Genomic DNA, 19800 nt, shown 5'->3' on the forward strand with positions numbered 1-19800 from the left:
TGGGCCAGAGGTGCCGAACGGCGAGGCGGCAGGGCCGGAGGGACATGGCGACGGAGGCAGGCACGGCGGCACTCAGGTGCGCGGCGGCGTGAGGCAATTGGGCGGCGCGGGCCCGACGCGGCCCGGTTCGGCCCGCGGCCGGCCGGATCTGGTCCCCGGGTGGCGCAGTGAAGGAGGGCGCTGGCAGCGGTGATGTGGCGGCGTGGGAGTGGTGGAGGGCGGTGGAGGCGACGACGTGGCGCGATCTGATTCGCCCGGGTCAGGTGGCTGGCGGTGGTGGACACGTCCGGCAGCGGGACGGACATGTCCGGCTGCGGGAGGAGGAAGACAACTAGGGTTTGGACTGCGGGATTTTTGGGAGAGATGCACATATATATAGGTAGAGGGATCTAGGAGAGTCCAAATGAGGAGCAGTATGCATGGAGGGGAGTTTGTTGTGTTTTGGGCCACTTTGGAGGGGTGTTGGGCTGCAAAGAGAGAGGGGGCTTTTACGGTTACCCGGTTAACCGTTGGAGTATCAAACGACCTCCAAATGGCACGAAACTTGACAGGCGGTCTACCAGTGGTATACCAAGGCCACTTGGCAAGCCTCGGGCCATTCCGAGAAAGTTCAACACCCACTCACAACAGGAGACGAAAAGGGGAACGCCGGAGGACCTAGGAGCGCCAGATTGCAAAATGGACAATGGGTAAAATGCTCGGATGCATGAGACGAACACGTATGCAATGCAATGCACATGATGACATGGTAAAATGCAACATGCAAGCAAATTACATGGCAACGACGGCGAATAACTGAAGGACACCTGGCGCATCGGATCCGGGGCGTGACAGTTGCCCTCTTGGCTCTCTCTCTCCCCTCACAGCTGGTGAAGGCGGCATCCGGATCCTGTCGCACCGGGAAGAGGAGGAGGTGCATCGTTCACTCTATCGCCTTCGGCAAGGGAGGCAATCCACTGCCGGTTGCGCTATTCTCTTTCACCTAGCGCCTGTGCGAGAGGGCCACCGACTCCTTCTTCCTCGCTGTCGTACATAGTGTGGGCATATCCGGCCTCCCGACGCACGCCTTGCCACATCCCGACGACCCTAAGGTATAATTTTCTTTGAAACTGTCGTTGCTCTAGCTGCATGTGGATCTTTTTCGATCTGTAGTCGAATCTAGGTCTTGGTTCAAAGAGGAAAGAAGGGTGTGGTGGGGTGGAGCATGAATCTAGGATGTGGTCCAATGAGGAAAGGAAGGACAGAAAGTAGAATAGACTGGCTATCCAGCCGCTTTGTTGGTCGAAAAGGGAAAAAGGGGGTAACCCAGTACACACATCTGTAACGGAAAGAAACTGGGGGGTCGGGTAGTTTGTGCATTACTGGATTTGCTGCCCTCCGATAGGAAAAAGGTTCAAAGAGAACAAATATGGGACCAACGCAGATATGCTACTTGGTTACATACTCTGCATCACCCATTTATACGTGTGCATGCAGGTGGTGCTGGCATGTCCCATACAACTATTTTGTTGTTGTTAATCTAAGAATGCCATTGGAAAACTGTAGCAATGCAACTGTTAAAAGTAAATTACATTTTTTAACGAATGTTGTTTTAAGAGAATGTCTCTATTAATATGAATCAATGCAACCATTTTAGAAATGCTACTATCCAACTTTGTTTTCCATCAAGATAAGTTAGATGCTTCTTTCTGTCACTGTTTGTTTCATCCTCCTTTATCGGCAAGTAATTGTTTCCTTTTTTCCTATGTTAAAACAGGGGTATCTATTCAACTTGTTGCCATTGCCACATTTTGCTTCGCGACGCGAAACAATTTGCTTGATTTCAGTGCAACTGCACAAAACGAGATTGGATTTCATATTCGCTTTGGTAGATTCGTATTTTCTTATGGTCGTCTCATGAAAGGTCAGTACAGGCCTTCATCCACATGATTGTGCAGTGGGCTTTGAGATGGTGTGCACTCTTGTATTGGTTGTGACGTCCCCGATTCAATCGTACACTAATCATACACGCAAACGTGTACGATCAAGATCCGGGACTCAGGGGAAGATATCACAACACAACTCTAAAAATAAAATACGTCATACAAGCATCATAATACAAGCCAGGGGCCTCGACGGCTCGAATACAAGTGCTCGATCATAGACAAGTCAGCGGAAGCGACAATATCTGAGTACACACATAAGTTAAATAAGTTTGCCATAAGATGGCTAGCACAAACTGGGATACAGATCGAAAGAGGCACAGGCCTCCTGCCTGGGATCCTCCTAACTACTCCTGGTCGTCGTCAGCGGGCTGCACGTAGTAGTAGGCACCTCCAGTGTAGTAGGAGTCGTCGTCGAAGGTGGCGTCTGGCTCCTGGGCTCCACCGACTGGTTTCGGCAACCAGGTAGAAGGGAAAGGGGGAAAAGGGGGAGAAAATCAACCGTGAGTACTCATCCAAAGTACTCGCAAGCAAGGAGCTACACTACATATGCATGGTTATATGTGTAAAGGGCCATATCAGTGGACTGAACTGCAGAATGCCAGAATAAGAGGGGGATAACTAATCCTGTCGAAGACTACGCTTCTGGCAGCCTCTGTCTTGCAGCATGTAGAAGAGAGTAGACTGAAGTCCTCCAAGTAGCATCGCATAGCATAATCCTACCCGGTGATCCCCTCCTCGTCGCCCTATTAGAGAGCGATCACCGGGTTGTATCTGGCACTTGGAAGGGTGTGTTTTATTAAGTATCCGGTTCTAGTTGTCATAAGGTCAAGGTACAACTCCAAGTCATCCTGTTACCGAAGGTCACAGCTATTCGAATAGATTAACTTCCCTGTAGGGGTGCACCACATAACCCAACACGCTCGATCCCATTTGGCTGGACACACTTTCCTGGTTCATGCCCGGCCTCGGAAAATCAACACGTCGCAGCCCCACCTAGGCACAACAGAGAGGTCAACATGCCGGTCTAAATCCTATGCACGCAGGGGTCTGGGCCCATCGCCCATTGCACACCTGCACATTGCGACGGCGGCCGGTAGCAGACCTAGCCACCCTTATACAAGAGTAGGCGTTCCAATCCAATCCGGCGCGCGCCGCTCCATCACTGACGTCAAGAAGGCTTCGGCTATACCACGACTTCGAGTGCCCACAATTGTTCCCGCGTAGTTGGTTAGTGCGTATAGGCCAGTGGCCAGACTCAGATCAAATACCAAGATCTCGTTAAGCGTGTTATTATGAAATAACCGCGGACGCCGACCAGGGTCAGGCCCACCTCTCTCCTAGGTGGTCTCAACCTGCCCTGTCGCTCTGCCACATAGTAATAGTCGGGAGCCGTCGGGAACCCAGGACCACCTCTACCGGGATGGAGCCACTTGTCCTTCCAGCCCCCACATCAGAATCACGTGCGGGTACTCAACAAGCTGACCCGACTTTAGTCACCATATGTATAACATGTATATATGTATAGTATATACTCGTGATCACCTCCCAAGTGATCACGGCCCGATAGTATAGCAAGGCAGACTGACAAGAATGTAGGGCCAATGATGATAAACTAGCATCCTATACTAAGCATTTAGGATTGCGGGTAAGGTAACAACGACTATAGCAACAATGACAGGCTATGCAACAGAATAGGAGTAACCGAACAGTAACATGCTACTCTACTCTAATGCAAGCAGTATAGAGAAGAATAGGCGATATCTGGTGATCAAGGGGGGTGGGGCTTGCCTGGTTGCTCTGGCAAGAAGGAGGGGTCATCTCCGGTGTAGTCGAACACACGGACATCGACACCGGTCTCAGAGTCTACCGGAAAGAAGTAACGGAGGGGGAACACAATAAATAACAAAGCAATCAAATGTAACACAAAGCAAGACGCAGCAATATGCGGTGCTAGGGTGACCTAATGTAGTGGTAGGTGATACCGGCGAAGGCGGGAAACATCTGGGAAAGTATTCTCGGTGTTTCGCGTTTTTGGACAGATGAACCAGAGGTGAAATGTTGCAGGTTTGCTATGCTAGGGATGTCTGGCGGGCGAACGGACTGTATATCCGGATTCGTCTCGTTGTTCTGAGCAACTTTTATGTACAAAGTATTTTCATCCGAGCTACGGTTTATTTTATATGAATTTTAAAAGATTCAATTTAATTTTAGCATTTATTTAATTAATTTAATACAACATTATCCAGAACCGTGCATGCTGTCATCATGACGTCAGCAGTCAACAGGGCGTTGACTGGGTCAAACTGACGTGCGGGACCCACCTATCATACTATGCTTAGGTTAACTAGGTTCTAGCTAATCTAATTACTGTTTAATTAAACTAACTAGTTAATTAGATTAATTAAACAGGAGTAATTAACTTAATTAATTAATTTAAGTAATTATTAATTTTATTAATTCCTTTTTTTTAACGTTCTCAGGGGGTGGGGCCCTATTGTCAATGGCCCAGGGGCCTTAACGGGCACTAGGCATCGGGCACCCGGGCGCGGTTATGGGCGCCGGGCGTGCAAGCCCGAGGCCACTAGGGGGCGCCGGCCTCGACGGCGGCCAGAGCAGTACGGTGAAACGGCGGCGAGGAAGGGCGGTGGAGGCAGGGGCGGTGGCCGGAGACGGCGCAACAACGGCTGCAACCCTACGGGAGCCGCGGAGTGGCTTGGCCGAGCAACAGGGGGGCGGCACCGAATGGCTGCAAGCGCGACCGGCCAAGGTAGGAGGAGCACGCGGCAGGAGCAAAGAGCTTCGTCGCGGCCAAGGACAAGCACGGACACAGAGCGGTGGGGTGAGGCGGAGCGCGGGCAAGGTATGGTGCGGCGCGCGGCCAGTGCGGCCGAGGCGCGCGTGTGGTGCAAGACGGAGAGGAGCACGGGGAGAGAGCGGGGCCGCGGCGAGCTTAGCGACGCGCGAGGGCGGAGGCAAAGGGGAAGAAGGAGGGAGGTGCGGTGCTCACTGCGGGGAGTAGGGTCCGGGGCAGTGGGGGTCGAGGAGGAGTCGGGGACGACGGGCGGTGACGGAGTCATGGCGGCGTGGTTCCGGCGAGCGGCGACGGCGGTCCGGGACGGCACCAGCGATGAGGTCGGGGAGGCGACGAGCAACGGAGTTGGCTGGCAACGGCTAGCGGCGTCGGGCAGCACCGGGTGGCAGGGCGCGGCCGTTGGGGCGGCGTCAGGGGCAGCGGCCTCGGGCGCTGGGGGGTTCAATCCCCCCAGATCAGATCGGGAGAGGGGGAGAGGAGTGACCAAGAGAGATGGGGTCGTCGGCAGCGAGTGGGGTGGATAGGGGTTAGGGTTCGATCGTAGTGGGTGGTTAAGGGAGTTAGGGCCAGATGGGCTGCCTGCTGGGTCGTCTGGCCCAGTTGGCCAGGGGGGTTCTCTTCTTTTATCTAATGTTTTCTGTTTTGTATTTTCCTTTTCTTTTATTTAATTCTCTTTTCTATTTTAATTCATTTTATGTATTTAGGTTTTTTTACAAAAGCGTGGTTCCCTGACCATAAATACCTTAGCATTTATTTGCACACTTCGAACATTTTAATTTAATATTTTAAAAACTTTTGTTGTTTGCCTCTAATTAAAAATTGAATTCGAATCGTTTTGAACTAACGCGAGATTTGTCAATAGTAACTGGGGTGACATGGCATCATTACGAGGGCGGTTACTGTATCTCAATTACCCGGGCGTCACATTGGTACTGTTTTAAATAAATGTTGAATTGAAGCTATTGTATTGTTGTCTTTTCCCATGGAGTAGTGAACAAAAATGGGACCAACCCAGCCATGATGCTTGTTGCTTTGTTACAACAAACTCTGCATCACCCCCTTTATAAGTAGATGGAAGCACATATTGTTGTTGCGCCCACTCTCCCCTGGAACTGTTTCTGTTTTTCGTTAGTATACTGCCGCTGGTAAAATTAAGCGATGCCACTCTCAGAATTAACTACTGAATCTTATTTCAAAATTGCAACACTTGTTAGGGGTTGGCGGGATTACCATTTTTGTGCAGTTCAACTTGAATGTCGCATCGGCGAGTCGGCGACTTTGCTTAATTTTGGTGGAATGAGTCGGTCGCATTTTTTTAGGAATGGTACTTTTTTGCTTTGTCGTTCTTTATAAATGTTGAAACAAGGCATTGTTAAGATAACGTCTCAGTAAATATGAATGAATCACATGGATGGAGAATTGCTACTCTCCTGCTTTGTTTCCCATTAAGATAAGGTAGATCAGTAGACGCTTTTCTTCTGGGAGTACAAGTCAACAACCGTTATTTCTCAGTAATTGTTTCCCTCATACCTATTGTTGCTTACAGGGATATCAAAATTAAAGCTTGATTTTATTCCAAATTTGATTTTAGTTGAACTGTCCAAGGCAAACTGCTGCATTACTGGGTCCAGTTGGTCGTTTCACTTTGCAGAAAGAAGCAGTCACTGTTTGGACTACATTACAGAAGGAATGACCGAGAAGCTTTAGAGAGTATTAGTAGACGCTGGTGACATGACTAGTCTGCAGAGAGCATCGGCAAGTCAAAAAGTGCCCAAACAAGTATAAGAAGCCATGACAAGACTCCATGATCATAGGCATTACAAATTTTTGAATGGGAAAAGCTTGTCAAAGTTTAATTGTTGATGTTAGCAAGAAGACATGCATTTGATATTTTTGAGTGGGACGCCCTTTGCTGTGAGCAGCGTCGATCGTTTTTTCCTATTCCTGTGTTCAGTTTAGAAATAAATAGTTACTCTGCTGAGATATTTCTTTGTTAAGAGTTTGTTCTGAATATTGTCTAAGTAATACCAGGACTTGTGCAATATATATTGGAGTTCTAAAACCTTGTCAAAATTTGGTCATTGATATTTTTTAGTGGGACACCCTTTGCTGTGAGCAGCTCGATCGTTTTTTTGTATTCCTGTGTTCAGTTTTAGAAGTAAATAGTTACTCTACTGAGATATTCCTGTGTTAAGAGTTTGTTTTGAATTGTCTATGTAATGCCAGGCCTTGTGTTTGATTGAAAAGTTGAGCTTGGAATGTTGTGGCATGCGACATCATGAGCTGTTCACCATGCCTCCTGAGAATAATGCTTCGTATTGTTTTGCATGTCGATCTAATGCTAGTGATTTGCTTGTTAAGAAGATCATCCTCTTCTGTTGTTTCCGTGCTTAAGAAGTTCATCGTCTTATGATTCATTCATAGCCTATATGACAAGTCGGGTAAGTCAGACGTGAAACCATATGATCTTCCGACCAACTCATCATCTTAGGCCATGATTGGATTGTCGTTTTCCAACCAAAACCGCTTGTAAAACTGACGCTTGTAAATAAAAGCGGATGGTCTCGGGCGAAGCGCTTGGTTGGTCGATTTCGACTAGTAGTAAAATATACACTGGCCTCTCAAATTACACGCGTAAGCCGCCGGTTTTACTTACAGACCTCGGGCCCTCGGTTTGATTACGCGTGTATTTTACGCACTGTTTCCTATGACGAGTAAATTACACTTGTATCCTTACCGTTTCATGTCGTCTCAGTCTCTCGAAGGTGCTAATAGGTGTCCGATGATCCTGGCTTCCTGAATGAGTAGCGGGCGCTGTATCAGACCATCCATAAGGGCCCGCGAGGCCCTCTCCGTCGTCCGTCGAGTTGTTGCGCTCGCCATGGCGCCGAGCAATAACATGGTCAACGAACATGAGGATTCAGGAGATGACTTTATTTTGACTGGATGACAGTTGGGGCGTAGTAGGGCCATTTATGTATGTACGCAAGTGCCTCCTTACTATGTACAACTATATTTTTTCCTTCCTCCTTTTTTCCTGACATCACGGTCCCACACCATTGTCAACCTATGTAGTCAATATAAACGAGAGAATTTCACAAGGTGTGGCCGATAGCTGGGACCAAGCAGCTCGAGCAGTATTTGTGTTTTTGATGCGTGAGCACTACAAAGTTTTTCTTGGCGATGTTTTCGTTGTTGTTTAGAGGAGAGCAGGGTATTAACTGCGCGAGCTGTGGCCCGTCTAGCCCAGGCCAGATATCCAACCCAGATGTTAATTTTTTCAAGATGAAAATGGCTACCCCAGCAATACGTTTTTTTGAGGAATACCCAGGCAAGGTCAACTTGTTATTCTCCGCCCCGTTAGGCTGCAAATTTTATGCATTAGGCTTAACAGAAAAATGGGCTTTAAAAAATAATAAATGGGATGTAATTATAAAAACTGGGCAGTAACTATAAAAAATGCACCAAACACGAAATTAGTTTATAAAACATTATTTATGGATTTTGAAAATCTTAGTTTTTAATAGTTGCGGGCGCAATGTTTCGTTGCATTTTTACATAATACAAATTAAATTTAATCTGACTGGAAATTTCAGGATAAAAATATTTGCCAAGACCCCGACTCGATGCCACATCGATCTAGCATGTAACACATCATATCACTTTGCGGCCTCACGCACGGTATTCCCACGGGTGCCACCTTACCTGGCCCAGGACCGTTTGCGCCTTTTGGCTCACGTATATGATTGTGCCGCTAGCATCCATATGACAAAGAACCCGGGCTGACATGGCTAGTCGTGAACCCAAAGTGGCACAAACTTACAGGGACAGGCATCCATGACCCAGCATCGAACGTGTCGGTCATCAACGAGTGAATTCGGGCTGTAGCACTGGGCTAGGAGGACTCCGGTAAACCGGGCTGTAGCGGGCTAACAGGACTCCGGACTCCATCGCGTGACATTTCCCCGAAGGGACAGACACAGGAACGAAGAAGGACACATGCCGGCCAGCCTTAGTGATCCGGAGCAGTAGCAAGCTACCAAGGCTCAGTGAAAGCACTAGGAGACATTTCCCGGTAAGAGAGGCTACTAAGGATAAATAACTAGATAGTTAGATCCCACACATACCAAGCATTTCAATCATACACACAATATGCTCGATATGTGCAAATACAACAAGGCATGACAACATGACTCTACGACACAAGTACTTTATTTAAAGGCTCAGAGCCATACATATCACACACACAAGTACTTGTCACACCACCCAGCATTCAAGTCATACAGACATACAAGCCAACAGCGGAAGTAACTTGTCTGAGTACAGACAACTAGTAAAATAAAAGAGGCTTGGGAAGCCTGGCTATACTACATGGTCCTTCACAAGCACAGGATCACCACCTGGGCCTCAGTCTACTCATCGAGGTCAATGTCTACGAAGAACCCATCAGAAGGGGTTGCAGCGTCTTCTGAAAAATGTAAATTAAAGCAACATGAGTACAATGGTACTCAGCAAGACTTACATCAGATCCTACATACATGCACATTATCAAGAAGGGTTGGTGGGGTTATTGCAGCAAGCCAGCTTTGACTCTTGGCTAATCTATCCTACGAGACACCAACTTGAAATGGTTTTGCGCACATGAGTCCACTACACACCAACTCAATACACCACCGAGGATCCACCTCCGTCATCCTACAAAAGAGCCATCCTCGGCACTCACGCTTATCTTGAGGATTTTAGTAGTATCCAGTTACTTGTCTATGAACTGTATAGGCAACCAAGTAGTCCTTTACCGCGGACGCGGCTATTCGAATAGATAATGTTAACCCTGCAGGGTTGTACTTCGTCATACACGCTCTCACCACTTACCGCCGTTTACACGACATGTACTCGGCAACCTTCAAGCGGAAGCCCAACGTGGGTGTCGGCCACGACCTACCTAAACACCTAAGTCTCTAGTCCAGGTTTATCTCCTATTCAGGTTCCATCCGCAGGGAGTCCGGCCGAGGTTTCCACATACGGCCCCAAACGATGTGTACAGGGTTCCGAGACACCTAACAGGTGCCCGGCATACCCGGCCACGTACCTACCGCATCACAGCCCACCCCGTGGGTCAGTGCTGCCCACGGCCTCCAGTAAGCTACAAACACCAGAAACTACTTGCAACTCCTGGACAGAGGACTAGGGTGAATAAGAAGCCGAGAGGGTCCATTGGCTTCGGGCCCAATGCATGGTAGTAGCTGAATCTTAAATCACACATACAGATCTCAGTGCTTAAGGTCGGCTTCAATGAAACAACCAACCATGTACTCCTACATGGCCTCTCATCGATACCTTTACCAAATCGTGTTCGACACATCACTCTCATTACCGGCATGATCATTTCACTCCAGCCCATCACCCAGATGAACCAGACCTGACACGACTCTAAGCATAGCAGGCATAGCAAGGTAGGAACAACACATACATATGGCTCAATCAACTCCTACACATGCTAGTGGGTTTCATCTAGTTACTGTGGCAATGACAGGTCATGCAGAGGAAATGGGTTCAACTACCGTAGCACTCAGCAGTTTGAATCGCGTTGTCTTAATGCAGTAAAAGAGAGCAGAAGCGAGAACATGGGATTGTATCGATATGATCAAATGGTTGGTTGCTTGCCTGATGGGTCGATGCACTGATATTGATCTTCGCTAGGGTAATCGTGGTACTCCTCGGGGGCAGATCCTGCCGCAAAGAGCACCGATACACAACATCACCAAACAATATGCAACAGTATGATGCATGCATGAGACATGGCAAAATGAGTGTGTTAGGCTAATGCAACTAAGACCAGATGGGTTTGAACCATTTTGAATCAAAGATTCAAGTTTCAAACTCATAAATGGCCCCTTTAAGTGCTTTATCTTGTTCTGCACTAAACATCAGGTTAGCTTGATTAAGCATGCATGAAACCAGTACAGATGGATAGATTGGATTTTTCTGATCATTTTTCATATATAAAACTTTGCATTTGGAGTTACAGATTAATTTCTATGATTTTTTAAAGTTTGTGGTATTTACTGGAATTTCCTGTATAAAAATAATTCCAGTAAATAAATTACTGCGTCAGCATTACGTCAGGATGACGTCAGCGGTCAACGGAACCTCCAGGTCAAGCCTGACTAGTGGGTCCCGTGTGTCAGTGTAATTAGTTTAACTAAATATTAATTAAAACTAATCCTGATTTGATAACAGGGCTGGGCCCCACCTGTCATTGACCCAGGGGGTCAAACTGGGCCCACCTGTGGTCAAACGAGGGGTCAGCGGGGTCAACTCGCTGGCGTTTAGCCGCCGGCGAGGCCGGACGCGGCGGCGAGAGTGGTTTTGTGCATTCCGGCGACCAAAAGAGCCACGGAGGGTATCTACGTGTAGCTGGGAGCAAGCCGCAGCTCTTGGTGGTGTTGGTTGAGCTCGGGGTGGCCGGAAACGGCACCGGCGATGACCTTGGCGGTCGCCGGAGTTCGGGTGATGATGAACCCGAAGCTACGGGACACGGCGGGGCTCGTGGTGAGGTGCTACGGGTTCCTGCGAGTGCGGTGAGTGCGTTGGACATGGTGGTGTGGCCAGTGGGTGGCCGGAGTCACGTCGGCGACGAGATCCGCTGCGGCGCGTGCGGGTGAGCTTCGTGCAGTCGCTACGGGGCTCGGAAGCGAGAAAGGAAAGGGGGGAGAGGTAGATGGGCTCACGGCGATCTCAAGGAAGCAAACGGCGCGGTCGGGGACGAGCTGGTGCAGCGGTGACGTCGAAGGGGATCTCCGGCGACGGCGGAGTCGGGCGAGGTCGGTGCAGAGGCTTCGGGGCAAGCGAGCGCTCGGGGCTCGTCTAGCTCGAAGAAGAGGAGGGCGGCGGAGCTCCTGGACACGATGGAACGGTGCAAGGACGACGGAGAGCGCGACTACGGTGACGGTGCGGCTGCGGTGGCGTCGGCCATGGCGTGGGAGAGCGAGGGAGAGAGGCAGGTGAGCAAGTGAGGTGTCCAGGGGGTTCGGGGCACGACGTGGAGGTCGTCCAGGCCAGCAAAGTGGCAAGGGGAGGAAGCAGGGCGGTGGGCAGCTGCGTGGCGCGCGCTGGTGCCGTCGTCGAGCACCTGCCTGCCTGCCTGGCGAAGGCAAGCAACTCGCTGGAGCGGCTGCTGGGCTGGTCCGGCTAGGTGGGCTGGCTAGTTGGGCTGCCAGGTTAGTTCCCTCTCTCTCTATCTTTATTTATCTTTTTTTATTTATTCTGTAACTTTGTGGACTTACTAAAAATACCTAAACAACTCCAAAAATCACCAAACTGCTCATGGCCACTAACTAGAATGTATCCACCATGGAACATTTTAGTTTGGGATTATTTGAGCATTTAAAATAATTTATATAATTTAAATGCCCAAACTCAAATACTTATGATTTAATTCAAAGACCTTAGGATGACCTAGAAAATTGTGCACCACTTTTGGCAGAGGTTCTGAACCAAGGCAAAAATGATGGACATTTTAGAAGGGCATTTCAGGTTCATTGAAAATATTTTTAGTAAAGCCTAGTTGGTTTCAGAGGGGGCTGGGGGTTCTGTCATCCCCATTTCAAGTTTCTGTTGAGAAAAATAGACATAATCCAACACTCTAATACATGAACTAGCTAGGATGTGACAATATTTCGGATCCCATCAAAATGTGGGAAAATTTGATTGAATTCTGTCTTGAACGGTTGGTTGAAATTATTAATTGTTGTCCTAGCGAGAAAATGGGCTATACTTTTAACAAACTGTAAATGGGTTGTAATAAATTCCATTAGAATTCAAAAATGGGTTGTACATTCTTACAAATCACAAATGGGCTATAAGTTCTCTTCCACACACTTGTGGGCCCACTAAGTTGACGCGTCCCCTAAAAAAAGGTTGATGTGTATGCAAGGCTTTGTCAACTTATTATAGTCAACACACGGTTCTACCAGCAGTGACCGTTGGATGTCTATCCAACGGATGTCGTGCTTCTTCTTCAATCTCGGATATACTAGCTTCGGCCGCCCAAAAAATGATTCCTCCCCCTGACATCTAGGGCGCACCGTTTCCGAGGCTGAGCTGTGGGCCTACTAAGTTGACGCGTACCAAGGGCTTTGTCAACTTAGTCAATATAAACGATTCAAGCTGCAGTGACCGTATGATGTCTATCCAACGGCCGTAGTGCTTCGTCAACATCTGGTCTTGTTGCTCCAGTCGCCCAAAGCAGCGCCGGTCGTGCCGCATTTTCCTGCCTCTCGTGGCCGGCTATGATGCCGCGGAGGCCTCACCGCCCCCTACTACTCCCACCGATGTCCCAGGGCATCCCTCTACTCACCCACACCCCCTGTTATTCTGCAGCGACGGCAGTCTCATGACGTAGCCAAACCAGTGAACCCTCGTACTCCTCTCCTAGTGGGCATCCACTGCCTCGTCTTCCCCGGCTCCGCGTCTTCCCCTTCCTAGGCCTCGCCGTCGTCCAGTGCCTTTGTGCTCTCGGCGCGGCGTGGTCAATGTGTTCAACGACCGACTTCCATCGGAAGAGTACTGTACGTGGAGAGGCTGACAGCGGGGTCCACGGCCAGAGCCCAGTTTTTTTGCGATTTGCCAAGTAAGTCGCTTTTTCAGGCCTATTGGGCTGCAAATCTTTCAAGACGAGGAGAGCTTCATTCGACTGGCCGAGAAAATGGCCTATCAGAAATGAGAAATGGGTTGTACATTTTTAAAACACATCAAACCAACAATTAGTTCCAAATTTCTTTTTTTCATTTCGAGATTTTAAATTGCATTGATTTTTATGCGTGGACAATTTGTTGTTGTTTATATTAATAAACTTTTATTTTTAAAATCAGTTTGAATGTGACTCGAAATTTCGGGATTAAAACAGTTCGGACCGCACCGAAATATGCAAAATTTCGTATAATTTTTTAACCGTGACAACAATATGGGCTGTAATGCTAACAAAAAGAATATGGGCTCCAAAAAAAACATTAGGAATTAGCAAATGGACTATAAATTATTAGAAATAATGGCAGATGGGTTGTATGCTGTTTTCCACAGATTTGAGGCTTTCCTAAAAAAAGGTTGACGCACAAGCAGTGGCTATTGGATTTCCATCTAACGGCCGTCGTGCTTCTTCAATCTCTGCTCTTCTTGCTCCAGCCGCTCAAAGAAGCGCCGGCGGGACTGCGTGCTCCCCCCTCCCCACGGCCGGCTGTGTTGCCGCGCAGGCCTCAACACCCCACCGTACTCCCATCGCTGGCCTAGCCATCCCTCTACTCACCCACACCTGCTGTTATTCTCCGGTGATGGCAGACGAACCAGTAAACCCTCGTACAGTCGTAAACCCCTCCGTGTGGGAAACAACTTCCGAGTCTTCCCTGCCTCCATCTCGTTCCCTTCCTAGGCCTCGCTGTCGTCCACCGCCCTGGTGCTCTCGGCGCGGCCTGGTCAACATGGGCAATGACCGACATGCATTTGATGTGGACTCTACGTGGAGAGGCTGACAGCTGTGTCCACGGCAGCCGCAAGGAAGTTCCTCCTTATTATGTGCAAAATAATTATTCCTCCACCTGACAGCAGGGACCCACCAGTCGGGCCACCATATTTCATGAAAAAAACATTTCCCCCCTGACTGTTGGGACCCACCAACTACATCTTCACACGCAAAGAAGTGCGTCCGGGCAAAAAACAACGATTCGCCCCCCCTGACTGCTGGGACCCACCAGCTACATCTTCTTACGCAAGGAAGTGCATCCGGGCAAAAAAACAATTCGCCCCCCTGACTGCTGGGACCCACCAACTACATCTTCGCACGCAAGGAAGTTCCTGACAGTCGGGAACACCTGGTCGAAGCGTACGTAGTGTTGTCATTCTGGTCGCGAACGTGCACGTACATATATACTGGTCGATGTAGAGGCGCGCATGTGTCATAGTAGAGGCGCACACGTGTCATAGTAGAGGCGCGCACGTAGCATGTACACGTACGTACAGCGGCCAAGGTGCAAGAAAGAAAATATGGCCACGTACGTACATACGGGCGGGGTCTCGAACGCCTACTCGCGCATATATACGTATGGCCAGGGCTCGTGTACATGGCTGGGTTGGAAGGAAGAGATAGCGTCGTCGTCGTGTTTATGGGGAGCCAACCGGCTAGGGCGAAACGGAATGCGTTGTCGTGTTCATCGGGAGGGCTTGGACAGAACAGTCGATGGAAACGAGGCCTGGCGTACCTAAGAACGGAGGAAACGGCCTTGTGTTCGACCGGCCACGTTCGAAACGGGATCCTGTTCATCATGAGGGGTCTGGCGTACCGCAAAACGGAGGAAAGGGACCTCCTACGGTTGAAACGGGGGTCCTGTTGATCGGGAGGGGTGTGGCGTATCGCACAACGGACGAAACGGACTTGTGTTGGAGCGCTAGGTCGAAACGCGGATCCTGTTCATCGGGAGGGCTGTGGCGTACCGCAAAACGGGACTCCATGGGATATTGTTCATCTCCACCGTCGACCTCCACCAGCCTCCACTGGCTACTATTCATCCACTGTCGACCTCCTCCAGCCTCCACCTACGACTGTTCATCCACGGGCTCCTGTTCATCCAGCCTCCACCGCGCGTTACTCCACCGGCTACTGTTCAACCACCCCTCTCCACGTGGTCCTGTTCAACCACCCCTCCGTGGGCTACTGTTCATCCACCCCTCCACCATCTACTGCTCCTCCAGCCCTCCACGGGGTCGTCCTGTTCATCCAGCATTCCACGGGGTCCTGTTCATCCAGCCCAACCGGCTCGATCGATCGGGGTCCTGTTCATCCAGCCCAACCGGCTCGATCGATCAGGGTCCTGTTCATCTAGAGGCAATGCCACGGGTCCTGTTAATCCACTCCCACCGCTCACTGTTCATCCAACTCCCCCCCCCCGCAACGCTCACTGTTCATCGAGAGAGGCAGCATCGATCGGCTTCAGTTAGCAGCAGTAGCAAAGGAATCGCTAGATTGGGTTCAGTTAACAGCCATCGATCGATCGCTCGGGTTCAGTAACGCGTAGCCTGCAGTGCAATTGATCGGGTTCAGTTAGAGCACAACGCCTCGCACACACGCGCGTACGTGTACAAGAGAAACGCACATCGCTCGGCCCCCGACCACCCACCGTAACCGGGAAATCCCCGAAATTTTCCTCGCTCTCACTTCTACCACGGTTTTTTTCGTCACAGACGGCCCAAAGAATGACATGCAGCTGCGTCTCCGGCCCGCCCAGGACAAAAAGCCCATTTTCTGTCATGATTTTTTTGTCATAGAAGTAGGAGCCCACCACATCTATGATAATATCGGGTTTTGTCACAATTATCGTCATAGAAGTGTCATATGTATGACAGAAAAAAGTTTCGTTAGGCCCAAAATGTCACGGATGTGTCTTTTTTGTAGTGCCCTTACTCGGGTTTATGCTTCTGTCAATCAACCAACCCACTATAAGCGAATCATGAACATATTGCAACACCCTACAGCGGGAATCCCTCACTCTTGCGCGACATGGAGGGCACAATAGGACAGCACCAATAATAAAACACGCAACTCAAACTAATCATGATCATCAATTAACCCATAGGACAAAAGGGACCTACTCAAACATCATAGGATAGCCATACATCATTGGGAAATAATATATAGCGTTGAGCACCATATTTAAGTAGAGATTACAGTGGTTAAAAGAGAGGCTACACCGCTGCATAGAGGGGGGAAGAGTTGGTGATGAGGGTGGTGAAGTTGTTGGTGTAGATCGCGATGATGATGATGGCCCCCGGCAGCGCTCCGGCGCCACCGGAAGAAAGGGGGAGAGAGCCACCTTCTTCTTCTTCTTCTTCCTTGACCTCCTCCCTAGATGGAGAAGGGTTTCCCCTTTGGTCCTTGGTCTCTATGGCGTGGGAGAGGCGAGAGCCCCTCCGAGATTGGATCTGTCTCTCTGTCTCTCTCTGTTTCTGCGTTCCTGGATTCTGCCCTTTCACGGTTTCTTTTTTATCCGGAGATGCGTAACTCCGATTGGACTAAAACCTTCGCCCATAGTTTTCTCCGAAAATTAGCTTTCTTATGGCAAAAGCAGAGCATTAACCGCCTTACGAGGTGCCCATGAGGGTCAGGGGCACGCCTGCCCCCCTGGGGCGCGCCCCCCTGCCTCGTGACACCCTCGGGCACCGTCTCGCGTTGGTTTTTCTTCCCAAAAAGCATAAATATTGAAAAATAAATCTCCGTACGTTTTTATTGCGGTGGGACTCTGTTTGATATGGGGTTTCTGCGAAACAAAAAACATGCAACAAACAGGAACTGGCACTGGGCACTGGACCAATATGTTAGTCCCAAAAATAGTATAACAAGTTGCCAAAAGTATATGAAAGTTGAATAATATTGGCATGGAACAATCAAAAATTATAGATACGATGTACATGTATCACACCTCGTGCCTGTGTCTTCCAGCACTGCTCCACAAATGATGCTCTCAAGAGAGACACGGCCCCGCAATACCGCCATCGTCCGATCTATAAAACCAGATCCTAGGGTTTCCCCTGAAGCAGTGCCCATCACCAGCAACCGTCAACGACCCACACAGTGCCCACTGATGACCCACAAGTGTAGGGGATCTATCTTAGTCCTTTCGATAAGTAAGAGTGTCGAACCCAACAAGGAGCAGAAGGAAATGATAAGCGGTTTTCAGTAAGGTTTTCTCTGCAAGCACTGAAATTGTAGGTAATAGATAGTTTTGTGATAAGATAAATTGTAGCAAGTAACAGTCAATAAAAGTAAATAAGTTGCAGCAAGGTGGCCCAATCCTTTTTGTAGCAAAGGATAAGCCTGGAAAATTTCTTATAATTAGAAAAGCGCTCCCGAGGACACATTGGAATTATCGTCAAGCTAGTTTCATCACAATCATATGATTTGCGTTCGTTACTTTGATAATTTGATATTTGGGTGGACCAATGCTTGGGTACTGCCCTTACTTGGACAAGCATCCCACTTATGATTAACCACTATTGCAAGCATCCGCAACTACAAAAGAAGTATTAAGGTAAACCTAACCATGACATTAGACATTTGGATCCAAATCAGCCCCTTACGAAGCAACGCATAAACTAGGGTTTAAGCTTTTGTCACTCTAGGACCTCCTTGGAATTGAACTGTTGCCTATTCCATTTGAGGAGTTCTATCAGTTTTTCAATCAATTGGCCATCAATAAAGCAACGGTCACCTGCTACTGTCTGTAAGTAGTACTACTTCTGTCATTAAGTCTCTCTATATAACTCAGCCCTTTCATTGCATGTATTTATAATTATCCTAACTATATTATGCAGATTGAAGATCGCCGAATTGAAGAAAAGACAAGTGGGAGATATTGGGTTCATTAACACGTATCTCATAGATGCAACTGAGGTTCAATATCGTGCCCAAGAAACCGAGGCCAACTTGCTATGATCGTTGGAAATAAATGAACACAAAGATATAATACACTTTCCTTACAACTTCAAGTGAGTGTTACTGTCTTGTGGCATATTCGGTTTCTTTATTAGTCCAGGTTATAGTAATGTTATATTGATGAGTTATGCATGTGTGCGCAGCTACCACTATATTCTCCTAGAGATTAAGCTTGAGAAGGGAGTAGTAACTGTCTTAGACTCCAAGCGAAAAGATCCCAAGGAGTATGCGGACATGACTGAAATGCTCGAGAAGTAAGTTAAATCGATCATCATATCAGCAACTTTGTTCATTTCTAATATCAAGTAATTGTTTTCTTTGTATGGCAGGGCTTGGAGAAAATTCACCAAAAAAGCTCCGGGACTACCGAAGAAGCTGCAATTTAGGCACCCGAAAGTAAGTACTATATAGTAGCATATTCCACGCATCTCCTAGTGATTCAAGCGCTAGTTTCATCAATACCATTTAGCATGCTTGCTAATTATCAGTTTGATTGACCTCTATTTCTTGTAAAGTGGTTGTGGCAGGAACAAGGGAATGATTTCTGTGGATACTATATTTGCAAGTCCATCCGCCACACGACCTATGAGCGGGGCTACTCCGACAAACAATATGAAGTGCGTAAATAACAATATTCACAATTTTATTTTATTACCATCATTTGTGTTGAGTTTCATTCATTCATATATATATATGTATTGACCCCCTTCTTAAAATTAGATGTTTCGGATGCGGGATGAACTCCTAGCACTAGATCGCATGCGAGAAATTCAAGAGGAATTGGCGGCATTCTTTCTTGACCACGTGATCGCTGAAGACGGAGAATACTATGTGGACCACGCGTCCGTATTTTAGGAGATTATATATTTGTAAAAGATAATTATTGTATATATGTAGCCGGTAGTGTCGGATAGATATACGAGAACTTGTTGTTCGACCAATCTCTCGGAGAAGGAGAGGTGGTCGATATCACTTCTCTCTGTATGCGTATACGTTCATGACGATCTTCTGTTTGCTTACTAGCTAGCTAGCGTGTCTAGCTAGTCCTCTCTATACGTATGTATGGTACGTAGCGTCGACCAAGCACGGACAAAAGAGAGGACACTTCTCTCTATTAATTAGCTAGCTATAGCACAATATATGAAACATCTAAATTAACCCCCCAAAACCCCCCAAACCCCCGCCCCCTTTTCAAAAAAAAAACAAAAACCCCAGCCACAGAAATGCTGACGCGTGGATTCCTATTGGTCCCGGTTGGTGCCACCAACTGGGACCAAAGGCCCTCCTGCCTGGGCTCAACGGACAGGCCACATGGAGGCCCATCTGTCCCGGTTCGGGATTGAACCGGGACTAAAGGGTCAGGGCATTAGTACCGACCCTTTAGTCCCGGTTCATGAACCGGGACTAAAGGCCCTCACCAACCGGGACTATAGGCCCTTTTTCTACTAGTGATTGCATGACAAGATAAGCATAGCATCAGCAAGAAGACATGTTTATGAAACAAATCAAGGCAAGAACAAGTTCATAGCATGCAAGGATCAACTACAACAACCTTGGCAAAATTGAATAACATGTAAACAATC

Source organism: Triticum dicoccoides, chromosome 4A, assembly GCF_002162155.2.
Source record: "Triticum dicoccoides isolate Atlit2015 ecotype Zavitan chromosome 4A, WEW_v2.0, whole genome shotgun sequence".
In the NCBI taxonomy this organism is placed as follows: domain Eukaryota; kingdom Viridiplantae; phylum Streptophyta; class Magnoliopsida; order Poales; family Poaceae; genus Triticum; species Triticum dicoccoides.